Source organism: Podarcis bocagei (assembly GCF_964188305.1).
Source record: "Podarcis bocagei genome assembly, chromosome: 6".
Lineage (NCBI taxonomy): Eukaryota > Metazoa > Chordata > Lepidosauria > Squamata > Lacertidae > Podarcis > Podarcis bocagei.
This window is the reverse complement of record NC_138130.1, coordinates 99,991,977-100,006,144: the sequence shown is the minus strand read 5'-3', so window position 1 is coordinate 100,006,144 and position 14,168 is coordinate 99,991,977. Positions and strand designations below refer to the sequence as shown.

Genomic DNA, 14,168 nt, shown 5'->3' with positions numbered 1-14,168 from the left:
TTTGCTGAACTAACAAATTGAAGTGGAATACAAAGAAGGGAGGTATGAGGAGGTCTGGGGAAATATGCGTAAGGAAGATATGTTATGGAAAATTGTTTGTTTTTTAATTGTTTTTATGTTGTATTTTGTATTGTGTATTTGTTTTTTACTTTTCATTTTTATTGTTATGTTTTAAAAACTTTAATAAATATCTTTTTTAAAAAAAAAGAAATTGGGATTGCTTCTGTAAATCCAGGACTGTCCCTGGAAAATAGGGGCACCTGGAGGTCTCCTATCCACAAGGGCTATGTCCTGCCTCCACTGTCTGAATGTGTGTTCCTGATGGGGAGAGTTGCTGTTCCTCTATGGTCCTGCTTGCAGGATTCCCATAATAGGCAGATGGGATCATCTTAATAGATGGTCCTGGTTGTGGGCAGGCCCTCAACCTGGTTCCGCCCCCCCCCTGCTGTGGGCGGAGCTATCACCCTTATGCCGGGGTGGCACCACAATCACCCAGGGCTATTCCCCAATCATTTTAAAGGGTGACTGTGGGGGAAAGTATAAAAGTGGCAGTGCAATGTGTGCCAAGCACCTGCTTCGTGCTGCCGAACAACCACCCACCCTCCCTTTAATTTAAGTGTCCTTTGGCCTTGCTTTGGAGTTTGGTTGGTTGCCCGTCTTGAGTCGGGGACTGGGTAGGATTTTTTTCCATTTGGCAAATTGGCACGGGCCACTTGGTTTTTGCCTACCTCTTAGCAATCGTCACAACTTTGTAAGGTTTGGCAGTTAGGCATTGGCTTATGGTGAATAGGGGAGGGGAGGTCAGCCATCGCCTGCCCCTCCAGTTTCAAGGGTATTCCATTAAAGGAATCCGGGCCCTGGATCCTGTCCGAAGTCTGCTTGAGGGGCAAGGGCCATGCCAGGCCTCTGGGAACACCAGGGGAGATGCGGGCAGGTTCCCCCGAAACAGTTTCCCTTTGGGTGGTTTACCCTTACAGACTTCCTGCAAAGCGGGCAGGAGTCAGATATAGTCTTGCCAATGCCTAAGCCAATACAGTGGTGCCCCGCAAGACGAATGCCTCGCAAGACGGAAAACTCGCTAGACGAAAGGGTTTTCCGTTTTGGAGCTGCTTCACAAAACGAATTTCCTATGGGCTTGCTTCGCAAGACGACAATGTCTTGCGAGTTCCTGCTGGTTTTTTTCCCTTCCCCCCCTTTTTCTAAGTCGCTAAGCTGCTTATCAGCTGATCCGATCAGCAGATAAGCCGCTAAAAGCCGCTAAAAGCCGCTAATAGCGCTAACCCGCTAATCCGTCAATGGGCTTGCTTCGCAAGACGAAAAAACCGCTAGACGAAGAGAATCACAGAACGGATTCTTTTCATCTTGCGAGGCACCACTGTACCGCTCTCATTCCTGTAATCAATAAGTTGTGGCCAAAATTTTGCCCAAAAACCTTAAACAAAATATCCGTGTCTGTGTGAATTTCTTTATTCTAATGGAGGGTTGGCTTGAGGGTCTTGCCACACAACTAGTTGGCCACTGGTAAGTGTAGGAAGATGGACTAGATGGGTCTTCGGCCTGATCCAGCCAAACTGCTCTTATACGCCTGACTTTTTATGAGTGAGCATTTGAACCACCTGGGAGGGTCAGTAGGGATCAATCTCTGAGCACGACTCTGGAGGAGAGAGCTGTGCTCTGCTGTGTGTGTTAGAAAGTTTTCGTCCAGGGAGTCCCACCGGCCTCGGAATCTACTCTCTCCAAACGCCGTTCCTGGAAAAGTGCCATTATAAAAGAGCAGACTTGTCTTGGCAGACCTCCTCTTCTAACTTTTTTTTTTAAAAAAAAATCCCCCATCACTGCAAGCAGAGATAAGTTCAGTCCATCGCTGGCCATTTTTATCCCGGCTTCTGCCTCTGCTGCCACTGGAGTGTTTCAAATGCCTTTTATCGCTGCCCTAAAGAAGCCCCACTTCAAAACTTCACTCCTTAAAGCATTCGCTGCACTGCTTGAAATGCGCTATTTTGGAGCCTCTATCTCTCTGATGGATTTGGGCTTCTTAACAACACAGGCTCCTGTTGCTGCTGCTTCCTAAAGCAGCAGTTTGCTACATTCCAGAGGTGAAACTCAAAAGCCCCATTTGCAGAGCGCAGATCCTGAGAAAAACCAGCCGTTACGTACCAACATTGCACTGTTTTCTCCAAATGATTCAACAAAACGAACAGGATCTATGCGTTCCTTCCCAATCATCTCTATCATTAACTGCTGAATGATGGGCCAATAACAATGAAATCAATTGGCCTTAGTTTAGTCTTTGGGACTAAAATGGGCTGAATTTGTGTTTTTGTTCCATTGGGTGATGGGTTTTATTCCTGATGGCTCTGCCTGATGGCTCATCCAGAGTCTATTCTCTCCTTAAAAGCTATTTGTTGTTTAGTCGTTTAGTCGTGTCCGACTCTTTGTGACCCCATGGTCCAGAGCACACCAGGCACTCCTGTCTTCCACTGCCTCCCGCAGTTTGGTCAAACTCATGCTGGTAGCTTCGAGAACACTGTCCCACCATCTTGTCCTCTGACGTCCCCTTCTCCTTGTGCCCTCCATCTTTCCCCAGCATCAGGGTCTTTTCCAGGGAGTCTTCTCTTCTCATGAGGTGGCCAAAGTATTGGAGCCTCAGCTTCGTGATCTGTCCTTCCAGTGAGCCCTCAGGGCTGATTTCCTTCAGAATGGAGAGCTTCTTGCAGTCCATGGGACTCTCAAGAGTCTCCTCCAGCACCATAATTCAAAAGCATCAATTCTTCGGCGATCAGCCTTCTTTAGGGTCCAGCTCTCACTTCCATACATCACTACTGGGAAAACCATACCTTTAACTAGACGGACCTTTGTTGGCAAGGTCATGTCTCTGCTTGTTAAGATGCTGTCTAGGTTTGTCATTGCTTTCCTCCCAAGAAGCAGGCGCCTTTTAATTTCGTGACTGCTGTCACCATCTGCAGTGATCATGGAGCCCAAGAAAGTAAAATCTCTCACTGCCTCCATTTCTTCCCCTTCCATTTGCCAGGAGGTGATGGGACCAGCGGTGCTTAATTTTGAACAGATTGCCTTTTAAAGAATTGCACTTGGTGAACAAAGACTCACCCAGTTCACCTAAGAAAGTCTACTATCATGGTCACGATGGCTGTGCTCTGCCTGCAGCAATGCTCCTGAGTACCAGTGCTCAGTGCTCGCTTATTGACAACTGGTTGGCCACTGTGAGAACAGGATGCTGATCTAAATGGGACTTTGGCTTCATCCAGCATGCCGTAAGAAGAGCCTTTTGTACACCAGATGAAGACCTTTTGATTCACACAAATTTTAAATAGCTAGTCTGGGCCTCGTGGATTTTTTTAAAAATTTCTATTTCCACTTTGGGAGTGCAATGGGCTTCATCCACCATTGCAACTTTTGATTCAACTGTTATGTTTTATTTTCTATTTACAGTGGTACCTCGGGTTAAGAACTTAATTCATTCTGGAGGTCCGTTCTTAACCTGAAACTGTTCTTAACCTGAGGTACCACTTTAGCTAATGGGGCCTCCCGCTGCTGCCGTGCAATTTCTGTTCTCATCCTGAAGCAAAGTTCTTAACCTGAGGTACTATTTCTGGCTTAGCGGAGTCTGTAACCTGAAGCGTCTGTAACCTGAAGTACCACTGTAAATTGGACTTTATTGTAAGCCACCAGAAAACTTTATTTTATGGGGTGGCGTGTTGTCTATTTTTTATTTTTTTTAGAAGACCAGAATTTCTGCCAGAATGGAGATTCTTAGGATCAAAACATCAGCAGGTGGAGAAAAATGTGTCACGTATTTTGCAAGCTCCTTTTGCATACCCTGAGGTCACAGGGAGCTAAAGGTGTGACCTGAAGAGGAATTTCTAAGGGGAGGAAATGATGAGGGATGGGGCGGTGAAATCGGATGTGTTGTTTACAAAGGTGAAAAGTCAGGTCACAAGTCAAGGCAGGAACAAGTGGCTTGTTATCTGCTGCTACTAACCTGACCCTGTTTGTCTTTGGATGAGTTCCCCCCCCTTAAACACATCTGTGTCAGTTTGTAGAGAAAGACAGCTTCTTCTTTGGCTGCTGTTGGCTTTTAAAAAGATGAAATGGACAGATTTGTGGGCAGTGGCAAATGTTGATGTGCAGGGAGATGCTTGGGGAGAAAATGAAGGTAGCTGTATTGAGCCATTTAATAAAGGACACCACCTTGCCAACAAAGGTCTGTCTAGTTTAAGCTATGGTTTTCCCAGTAGTGATGTATGGAAGTGAGAGCTGGACCCTAAAGAAGGCCGATCGCCGAAGAATTGATGCTTTTGAATTATGGTGCTGGAGGAGACTCTTGAGAGTCCCATGGACTGCAAGAAGATCAAACCTCTCCATTCTGAAGGAAATCAGCCCTGAGTGCTCACTGGAAGGACAGATCCTGAAGCTGAGGTTCCAAGACTTAGGTCACCTCATGAGAAGAGAAGACTCCCTGGAAAAGCCCCTGATGTTGGGAAAGATGGAGGGCACAAGGAGAAGGGGACGACAGAGGATGAGATGGTTGAACAGTGTTCTCGAAGCGACCAAGGTGAGTTTGACCAAACTGCGGGAGGCAGTGGGAGACAGGAGTGCCTGGCATGCTCTGATCCATGGGGTCACAGAGAGTCAGACACGACAAAACGAGTAAATGCCAATTGCAAGGCTGCTGGCTGCATATATTTAGGAGGGAAGTTAAAAGCTTTGCTTTTTAACCAGATATAGAAGATATTTTGGTCACTGTGTTATCTTGCTACTGTTTCCTATTGGCTGCTACATCCATAGATCAACTTTTTTTTTACAAAAATGTATACTGCTCTGATCTCCTACGGGAGGAAAAGCGGGATATAAATGATGTTAAACTAATGGATTGTTTTAAAGAAAACATTCCTTTAATTAACTCTCATGTCATTCCTCCCTAAATGTTATGTAAGACAAGGGAAGAAAGAGAGAGACGGGGATTATATTTTCAGCCGCAAGATGACATTACTCTTGTTAACATCTAGTTCCAAGTCATTGAAAGTTTGCTGGATGGAGCTCTGCCAGGACCAGATGTTTTGGAGTTCAGGAGAAATCCTGTCTGTGGCATTTTGCCTTCAACAAAATGGTAAAGCATATCTTGAACTACCAATTCAGGCTACAGAAGGGGGTGGGTTGCATGTCTGGCTACCCCTTCCCAAAAAAACCATTTGCAGCCCATGCATAAATAGCTTAGAATCATAGCATTGTAGAGTTGGAAAGGACCCTGAGGGTCATCTAGTCCAACTCCCTGCAATGCAGCTGTCCCGTACAGGGATCAAACTTGCAACCTTGTCATTATCAGCACCATGCTCTAACTGACTGAGCTATTTCCTCAGCTTATCAAGAGAGAAGACGAAACTAAACTTTCCTCCCTGACATGCTATGTTCCCCATTGCATGGAGTTGTGCTCCCATTCTCCACAAAGGGAAAACAGTCATAAGCCCAGCTCGATTTAAACGTGATCGTTGATTTCATCAAGTCTACTCTGAGTAAAAACTTAGTTGAAGACCACCCAGAACATACAGTGGTACCTCGGGTTAAGAACTTAATTCATTCTGGAGGTCCGTTCTTAACCTGAAACTGTTCTTAGCCTGAAGCACCACTTTAGCTAAATGGGGCCTTCCGCTGCCGCTGTGCAATTTCTGTTCTCATCCTAAAGCAAAGTTCTTAACCCGAGGTACTATTTCTGGGTTAGCAGAGTCATGTAACCTGAAGTGTACGTTACCTGAGGTACCACTGTATATTGAAGGCTTAAGCATGCAGCTACTTTATATAAAGGGATGCGGGTGGCGCTGTGGGTTAAACCACAGAGCCTAGGACTTGCTGATCAGAAGGTTGGTGGTTCGAATCCCCGCGACGGGGTGAGCTCCCGTTGCTCGGTCCCTGCTCCTGCCAACCTAGCAGTTCGAAAGCATGCTAGTGCAAGTAGATAAATAGGTACCGCTCCGGCGGGAAGGTAAACGGAGTTTCGGTGCGCTGCTCTGGTTCGCCAGAAGTGGCTTAGTCATGCTGGCCACATGACCGCAACCCCAGAGTCGGCCACAACTGGACCTAATGGTCAGGGGTCCCTTTACCTTTAGGAACATGGAAAGTGCATTAAAGCACTGGTCCATTAGCCCATTATTGTCAGCAATGACTGGCAGTAGCTCCCTGGGGTCTTGGGCAGAAAGAGTCTCCCCCTGCCCATTAGTGATTGAACCCAGGGTTCTCTGCACATGCAGCCCTGAGCTACAGCCCTGCCCATTGAAAAACCAATTTTCGATTTCATGCAACGAAAGAACATCAAATGCCTTTAGGAAGCCCCTGGGCACCTATGAGAGCAACAGCGCACCTGCCTCTCCATACTCAGCACCTAGTATTCAAAGGCAAAATATATTCGGCCACACCCCAGTTTGAATTAGAGTACAGCCACCCAGGAACAGAAAAGCTTGTTTTGTGAGCCTGATCCTACTTTGAAAAACCAGTCAGCTCACCTTAAGTGCAGTCAGAAAGAAGCTAAAGACTGGCCTGAAGGCGTGTGGGGCTACCATCTTTCTGAACCTAATAAGCAGGTCTAGATCAGCTCTCTGAGAACCACACGTAGGACACATACATAAAAGGCAGAACACAAATGTAAGAGGTGGGAGCCTGAGTCCCAAACCTGGATGAAGATTCATTTATGGCCTGTTAGGCCGACGGAGGTTTGTTGTTTTTCTCTTGTAGGTTTCTATGGAAAGTATTTTTGCGTTCTTGCACTGTAAAACACACCCTGTGTTCCTCAGATGAAGGACGGTCTGGAAATTTGAAATATAAGTAAGCAGAATGCGCTTTCCCCCTTTGCAAAATTCACAACAGGGACGCGCCTGCCAGCAATTATCCCCGGCTCATCCTGACCACAGGTTTGGATTTGCAAATCCAGACTCCTATGAAATCACATCTGTGGAGTGGTGGTGGTGGGGGGGGGAGGCGGAGAAAGAAAGCAAAGATTTTCCAATACCAAAAAGTCTGCACCCATGACGTTTTGTCTTTACTAGGTGAATTGCAGTCTGCGTGGGACACAGTAAAATAGATCATGTTGCCACCCCATAGAAGTCCACACTCCTACAGCGTCTCCTGTCCCCCCCTCAGTTCTCAGCACACCCCCTTTTTCATCTAAAGGGTCCCCACAACCTTCGAGAGCTTGCTGGCTCAGTCCAGCCCCCCGAATCGTGCCTATCATCCCTTTTTAACAACGGCAACAAAATGAACCTGCCTTTCCAGCTGTTTTAGGGACAAGTAACATCTGCCTTCTGCTTGCGGGTGTTTGCAAGAGCCACTGTGTGCTTTCGTAAAAATGTGAAGCATATAATAAACTAACAGTAATAATTGATCATTATATTAATTGGCATTTTAAATGATTCCCCCCCTCGATGCTTTTACTCATGTTGCTATAGTCTTGCATGCTGCGCAGCACCTTTCTGTACTCATATAAAAGTACGGATTATAAATGCTTCGGTAAATAAGCAAACGAGAGTGCTGTTCCAATTCTGGGCATATTTAAGGTGGAGTAAGTTCAGCTGAGTTCAGTGCAGCTTACAAACCAAAAAAGTATCCCTAGATCATGGGTGGGCCCCCACTGTCAGCTATCTACCAAACTGGCAGCCCAAGTCCATGAATGTTTACTCATGAGTAGGACCCATTTTATTAACACCCCCCAAAAAAAACTTTCACTTAACAGCTCAACTCTGCATCTGATTGCTCAGAATTAATTCCCACTGAGTTCAATGGAATATCGCCCAACAAGTGTCTTTAGACATATAAAATCCTATACACATTTACACCAGGAAGCCCCGTTGGGTGCAACGGGGCTTACTACTTCTGAGTAGAAATGCTCCCATTTAAATGTCAGCAAGCTTGCCACCTGACTGCTTACAGCTCCTTTTTCCTTTTTTAGCTCCCAGAATATTATCTAGGGATGTCTCCAGCGCAATTCGCATTGAGAGCAGGAATTGTGTGGAGCTCAAAGGGTCTTACGCAACAGGCATTCTTGATGGCTTGCGCTCCAAGTTTCTAGACCTCGTGATATCGCGAGGAGGGCGAATCCAATTAAAATGCATTCCCTGGACAAAGTGACGTACATTGTGGCGCAAAGGCAGAATAAATGTTGGCAGCGTTATATTAAAAGGGGAAGGGGGGGCCTTCTTGAATTCTGGTTCTGTGTTCAGAAATAGGAACGTGACTATTCTTCTGAACTTCATGCAATCCGGAATCAGAGGTTACACTTGAAAGAAAGGCGCTTGTTTATTAGTCACAGGTGTGTGTTACAGCGGGTCACACGCGGACCCCTCTCTGTCTGTCTGCACGTCCGGATAACCCGCATCTAGAGATAGTTTTCCAGCACATAGATAACGAGAGCAGCAGTTTCTTTCTCCAGAGAGCAGGCTGGCAAGCCACGGCGCATCTGCTTCCATAACCACACCGCGTTGCATTTCCTGCTCTCTCGAGTCTTTTTTTTTTTTTTTTACAAAAACGCTGACTTCTTTTAAAAATAAGAGGGCTTTACAAGCAGGCTCAGCAACCCCGACCCCTTTTAAACGTGGGGGTTTTGCAGCAGCGCAACGCGCCTCATGTCCGATGTACCAAACGCTTGCGCTTTCTGCTCACGCGTCACCGCTCCGGGTTTGGAAACCCTGACTTTTTGCCATTCCTGTTTTGCAAAACTGGCCAACTCTCTCTAATCAAGGGCTTGTGTGAAACACACAAAGCTGTGGCTGTTTTAAATAAATTTTAAAAAGTGTGTGTGTGTGTGTGTGTGTGTGTGTGTGTGTGTGTGTGTGTGTGTGTGTGTGTACACACTTCAACAAACAGCTTCCACGGACTTGCATTTCCACCCTCCGAAACAACGCAGCGCCGTCTTGTCAATTTCACTGAAACGGACCACACAGCGCCGCTTAAGCGTAATTGGGTATCCGGGCGCATCAACTTTCCGTCAATGAATAAATCCCAGACTTTCCGAGCAAGCCGGATCGGATCTAGTCGATCTCCTCGCCCTCTCAGATCATTCAGCCAGGAATTACTAGGACCGCTCCTCTGCCCACCCCAAACCAAGCCTCAAAGGATCGCAGCGTTTACTAGTAAAAAAAAACAGCAACAGAAAGTCCCTCGCTTCTCCTTACCTTTTGGCAGCGGTGGGGCGGGGGAAATCTTCCTTGTCCCTTCTCCAAAATCGTCTTCCAAAAGCTGGGCTGGGGAAGGAATGGGATTTGAGGTGGGCGATCGCTTCAACAGCCCCGCTTCTTCAAATGTATCCTGGGCAGAGAGGACGCCTCGGTTTTGCAGATGTTAGCAGTCCAAGATACGGTTCCCAAACACGGTTCCCGAGCGCAGCCGGAGGGAAAATAGATGTTAAACTGAAAAACACACAGCTAGGACGGGCGAGGGATTTGGAGAGAGAAAGAGAAAGAGACGCTGGGAAGTTGGAGCGGGGGAGCAAATCGAGAAGGAGGGGAAAAATGATTGCAAAAAATAATAATAATGCAAGCGAGGCTCTGGGAAGATGTTGCAAAGTGCGCGTCTTTTTCGCTCTCTGTGCGTGTGTGGCTCCTGAGTCGCAGGCGATCGCCCCTTCTTCTTCCTAAACCCCCGTCCAGCTCCACAGCTGCAAAAGTCCTTTATGGCCCTTCTCCGGCTGACGGAACCTGCTTTTATGCGCTCCTCGGGGCTTTGATGTGAGTGGTGATGTCAGCCCGTATTAGCATAACAAAAACGTGCGGGATTTACTGCCTTGGAGAGAGAGAGAGGAAAAAATACAGGACAAATAAAACGTGTTTGATCTGTTCAGCGGGGAGTTAACAAAAAAAAAGAGGGGGGGAGTATATATTTGCCCAGGATTCCCCCCCCAAAAAACACAGAACACTGTCCCTCTGCAGGCCCCCCTGCAGCAAAACTCCTCTCGCGTTTCCCCCTTCCGTGCACAGAAATAAACGCCAGAGGGCAGGCGGGGGAGCGTGGAAAGAAGCCGCAGGTTGCTGCGCGCAGGCTTAAGGGCCACTGCAGACGGATCCCAGGAGCCTTGCCTCATAAAAACCCTGCTCTCCTTGGTCAAGTCGAAAGGGGTCCATTCTAGTCCATTATCTGGCAGCACCGGATTTAGAGCGGTACTGCTGGTTTCCTCCACAGGGAGCCAAGCTGATGATGCACAAAATAGTGAACTTCAGAGCATGTGCAGAATGGAAGGTGAGACAAGGGGTGCTTTAACAAACTCTGTTCCCAAAGGAGTTATCGTTCTACCCGGACACTGAGGTCCAGCGCCGAGGGCCTTCTGGCGGTTCCCTCACTGTGAGAAGCCAAGTTACAGGGAACCACGCACAGGGCCTTCTCGGTAGTGGCACCCACCCTGTGGAACCCCCTCCCACCAGATGTCAAAGAGAACAACTACCAGACTTTTAGAAGACATCTGAAGGCAGCCCTGTTTAGGGAAGCTTTTAATGTTTGATGCATTACAGTATTTTAATATTTTGTTGGAAGCCGCCCAGAGCGGCTGGGGCAGCCCAACCTGATGGGCGGGGTATAAATATTTATTTTATAAATATTTATTTATTTATTTATTCATTCATTCATTCATTCATTCATTCATTCATTCATTCCCTGTCCATCTGACTGGGTTGCCCCAGCCACTCTGGGTGGCTGCCAACATGTATAAAATAATTAAACATTAAACATTAAAAAGCTTCCCTATACAGGGCTGCCTTCAGATGTCTTTGAAAGGTTACATAGTTACCTTGACACCTGATGGGAGGGTGTTCCACAAGGAGGGCACCACTACCAAGAAGGCCCTCCTGTCTGGTTCCCTGTAACTTCACTTCACTTCTCGCAGTGAGGGAACTGCCAGAAGACCCTTGAAGGAGGACCTCAGAGTCTGGGCTGAACGATGGGGGTGGAGACTCTCCTTCAGGTCTACAGACTCAAGGCCGTTTAGGGCTTTCAAAGGTCAGCACCAACACTTTGAATTACGCTCGAAAACGTACTAAAGGTAAAGGGACCCCGACCATTAGGTCCAGTCGTGACCGACTCTGGGGTTGCGGCGTTCATCTCGCTTTATTGGCCAATGGAGCCGGTGTACAGCTTCCGGGTCATGTGGCCAGCATGACTAAGCCGCATCTGGCGAACCAGAGCAGCGCATGGAAACACCGTTTTCCTTCCCGCCGGAGCGGTACCTATTTATCTACTTGCACTTTGATGTGCTTTTGAACTGCTAGGTGGGCAGGAGCTGGGACCGAGCAACGGGAGCTCACCCCGTCGTGGGGAGTCGAACTGCCAACCTTCTGATCGGAAAGTCCTAGGCTCAGTGGTTTAACAGTGCCACCCACGTCCCTCGAAAACGTACTAGTGAGACTCTTAAATTCAGGGTAGTGGATTATAGCCCCGTGTTAGCCAAAGGTTCCTGGATTGCAGGGGGTTGGAGTTGATGACCCCTGTGGTCCCTACAATGCAATGATGGTGAAAATAGGAAATATTGCAGAGGCACCAAATTTTGCCCTCGCTCAGGGCGCCAGGTTACCAAAGTCCGCCCCTGCATTAAGGTCTGGCAGTGGATATTCTGATGCCCCAAAGAGAAGGCAAGAAGCAAGAGCTGGGTGCAGCAGTGGAAGTAGCAGGGCCGGCCCACCCATGAGGCTAAGTGAGGTGACTGCCTCAGGCGGCAGAGTCCACAGGGGCAGCAGATCCGGCCTCCAATGAATGCAAAACCTGCTGCTGCCACCTTTTACAGTAACCTTACTCTTTGCTTTCACCCTGCTCAGATTGAAGAGCTTTCCATCTGTTCGATATATGATTTCTACTCCAGTGGGTGGGGAGTTTCCCTTCGACAAAGTGTAGGATCATGGCAATGAAAATAATGAAACAGAGATGGGGCAATAACACAGCCCTGTTAACACCTGATCCCACTGCGAACGGTTCACATTGAGAGCCATTGTTATCTGTGATTGTTGCTGTCGTATTATCATGGAGGAGCCGAAGGATATTCACAAATTTATCTGGTCAGCCGATTTTCAGAAGGACAGTCCACAGGGCATTATGATTTACAGTGTCGAAAGCCTTGTTGTTGTTTAGTCGTTTAGTCATGTCCATCTCTTTGTGACCCCATGGACCAGAGCACGCCAGGCACTCCTGTCTTCCACTGCCTCCCACAGTTTGGTCAAACGCATGCTGGTAGCTTCGAGAAAACTCTCCAACCATCTCATCCTCTGCCGTCCCCTTCTCCTTGTGCCGTCCATCTTTCCCAGCATCAGGGTCTTTTCCAGAGAGCCTTCTCTTCTCATGAGGTGGCCGAAATACTGGAGCCTCAGCTTCAGGATCTGTCCTTCCAGTGAGGGCTGATTTCCTTCAGAATGGATTGGTTTGATCTTCTTACAATCCATGGGACTCTCAAGAGTCTCCTCCAGCACCAGAATTCAAAAGCATCAATTCTTCGACAATCAGCCTTCTTTATGGTCCAGCTCTCACTTCCATGTCAAAAGCCTTAGTCAGGTCAATAAACGCCATATACGTTGGTTTTGCTCTCTGCATTTTTCTTGAAGCTGTTGAGTGGTGAAAATCATGTCCACTGTCCCCCTAGAAGACCGAAAACCATTTTGGGATTCAGGAAGGCTCACCTCAGATATTGTTAAGAGATGGTTTGCAAAGATCCTTGCAAGAATTTTTCCTGCCGTAGCTCATAGAGAGATGTCTTGATAGTTTCTGCAATCAGTTCTGTCACCTTTTTAAAAGAGGACTTGTGGATCTAGAATTGGCCTCCACAGTCACTTACGGACTCACTGTTAAAACCGTGTTTATGGAAGACAATCTTACTTGGCTACAAGTGATCGCCAAAGGAGAAGAAGGTGGTTGGCCACTGTGAAATTTGCCATTGGCATTGCCATTGGCGCTGTGAAATTTGCCAGCAAGCATTTCTAACATTCTAAAGTCAAAAGGAAACACAACTTTGAATAACTCACTTTTGGTTCCCTCTTGACAGAACATGCCCAAAAGCAAATAGATTAACCAATAATAAACAGGTGTGTGCCCTGAACTCCCAGCCTCACCAATTAAAGTTTGCCTTGCACGATTCCACTGCGGCCCTAGGAAAAAGAAACACCATGCGTAATAAATTAAACGTTTCTGTTTGCAAAAGCAGCAGCAGGATATAAAATAACAACGCCGCAGCCTGCCCAAGGATTTAAGATGTGTAAACTTTTAAATGGGTTATTCTCCCTTCTCCCCGCCCCCTTTCCCCCAGCAAATGGCTTCGGCATCCATATTTTCTGCTCCATAGGAAATCTTCATGCTAGAATTGTCCTGAACACGATTCCAGGGGATGGCTAATGATTACCAAGAAAAATAAGCAAGTTAACCTTTCAGCCGGAACTCTTTCATGTTACCTTTCCAAAGGCTGGCTGCTATTGACTGATTCCACCGGCTGATTTCATAAGTAAACCCGAGCAATATTAATATTTTTTAGGCGGAGTCTTTATTTTGCTGAATGTATCCTCCCATCTGATAAAGAGGCTGAAAGGGCAGAGGTAAAATGCCAGAGGAAGTGCGTGGAAGATTGGGAAGTTGCGGGTGCACACACACACACACACACACACACACACACCCTGTTAAGTATTACAGCTAAGCCTTAAGATTATATCGGCCAGATTCATTGGAGGCAAGGAATCATTTGCTTTATTGATTGAAGCTGGAAGCACACCTAGAACTATAACTAGGGTGGAGAATCTTGCACCAGCAGGCAAAATATTGCCCTCCAGTCCTATCTGGCTCCTCCTGAGCCATGCCTCTTCTCCCCAGGCCAGCCGCCTCTCTAGCCCTGTTTTTCACCCTTTTGGCCTGGCTAAAATCTATACTACATAGACTTAGAAGGACCCCTTGTGATCATCTAGTCCAACCCCTTGCAACGCAGGAATATGCAGCTGTCCCGTACGGGGATCAAACTTGCAACCTTAGAGTTATCAGCGCCATGCTCTAACCGACTGAGCTATCCAGGCCCTTGAACTGTGATACAGTGGTACCTTGGTTCTCGAACTGAATCCATTCCGGAAGTCCGTTCCAGAACCAAAGCGTTCCAAAACCAAGGTGCACTTTCCCATAGAAAGTAATGCAAAACGGATTAATCCGTTCCAGACTTT

General features: G+C 47.1%; 1 protein-coding gene across 1 annotated transcript in view; it reads right to left on the bottom strand.

Moving 5' to 3' along the window:
* The window catches only part of WNT11 (Wnt family member 11), a 70,400-nt gene extending 57,286 nt beyond the window's left edge, over positions 1 to 13,114 (bottom strand). The window contains exons 1-2 of the mRNA XM_081197443.1: positions 12,996 to 13,114; positions 9,177 to 9,783 (exon numbers count right to left, since the gene is read on the bottom strand). The gene's annotated coding sequence lies outside the window, so the exon portion shown is untranslated. The remainder of the gene's footprint in view (positions 1 to 9,176; positions 9,784 to 12,995) is intronic.
* Positions 13,115 to 14,168: the final 1,054 nt, after the last annotated feature.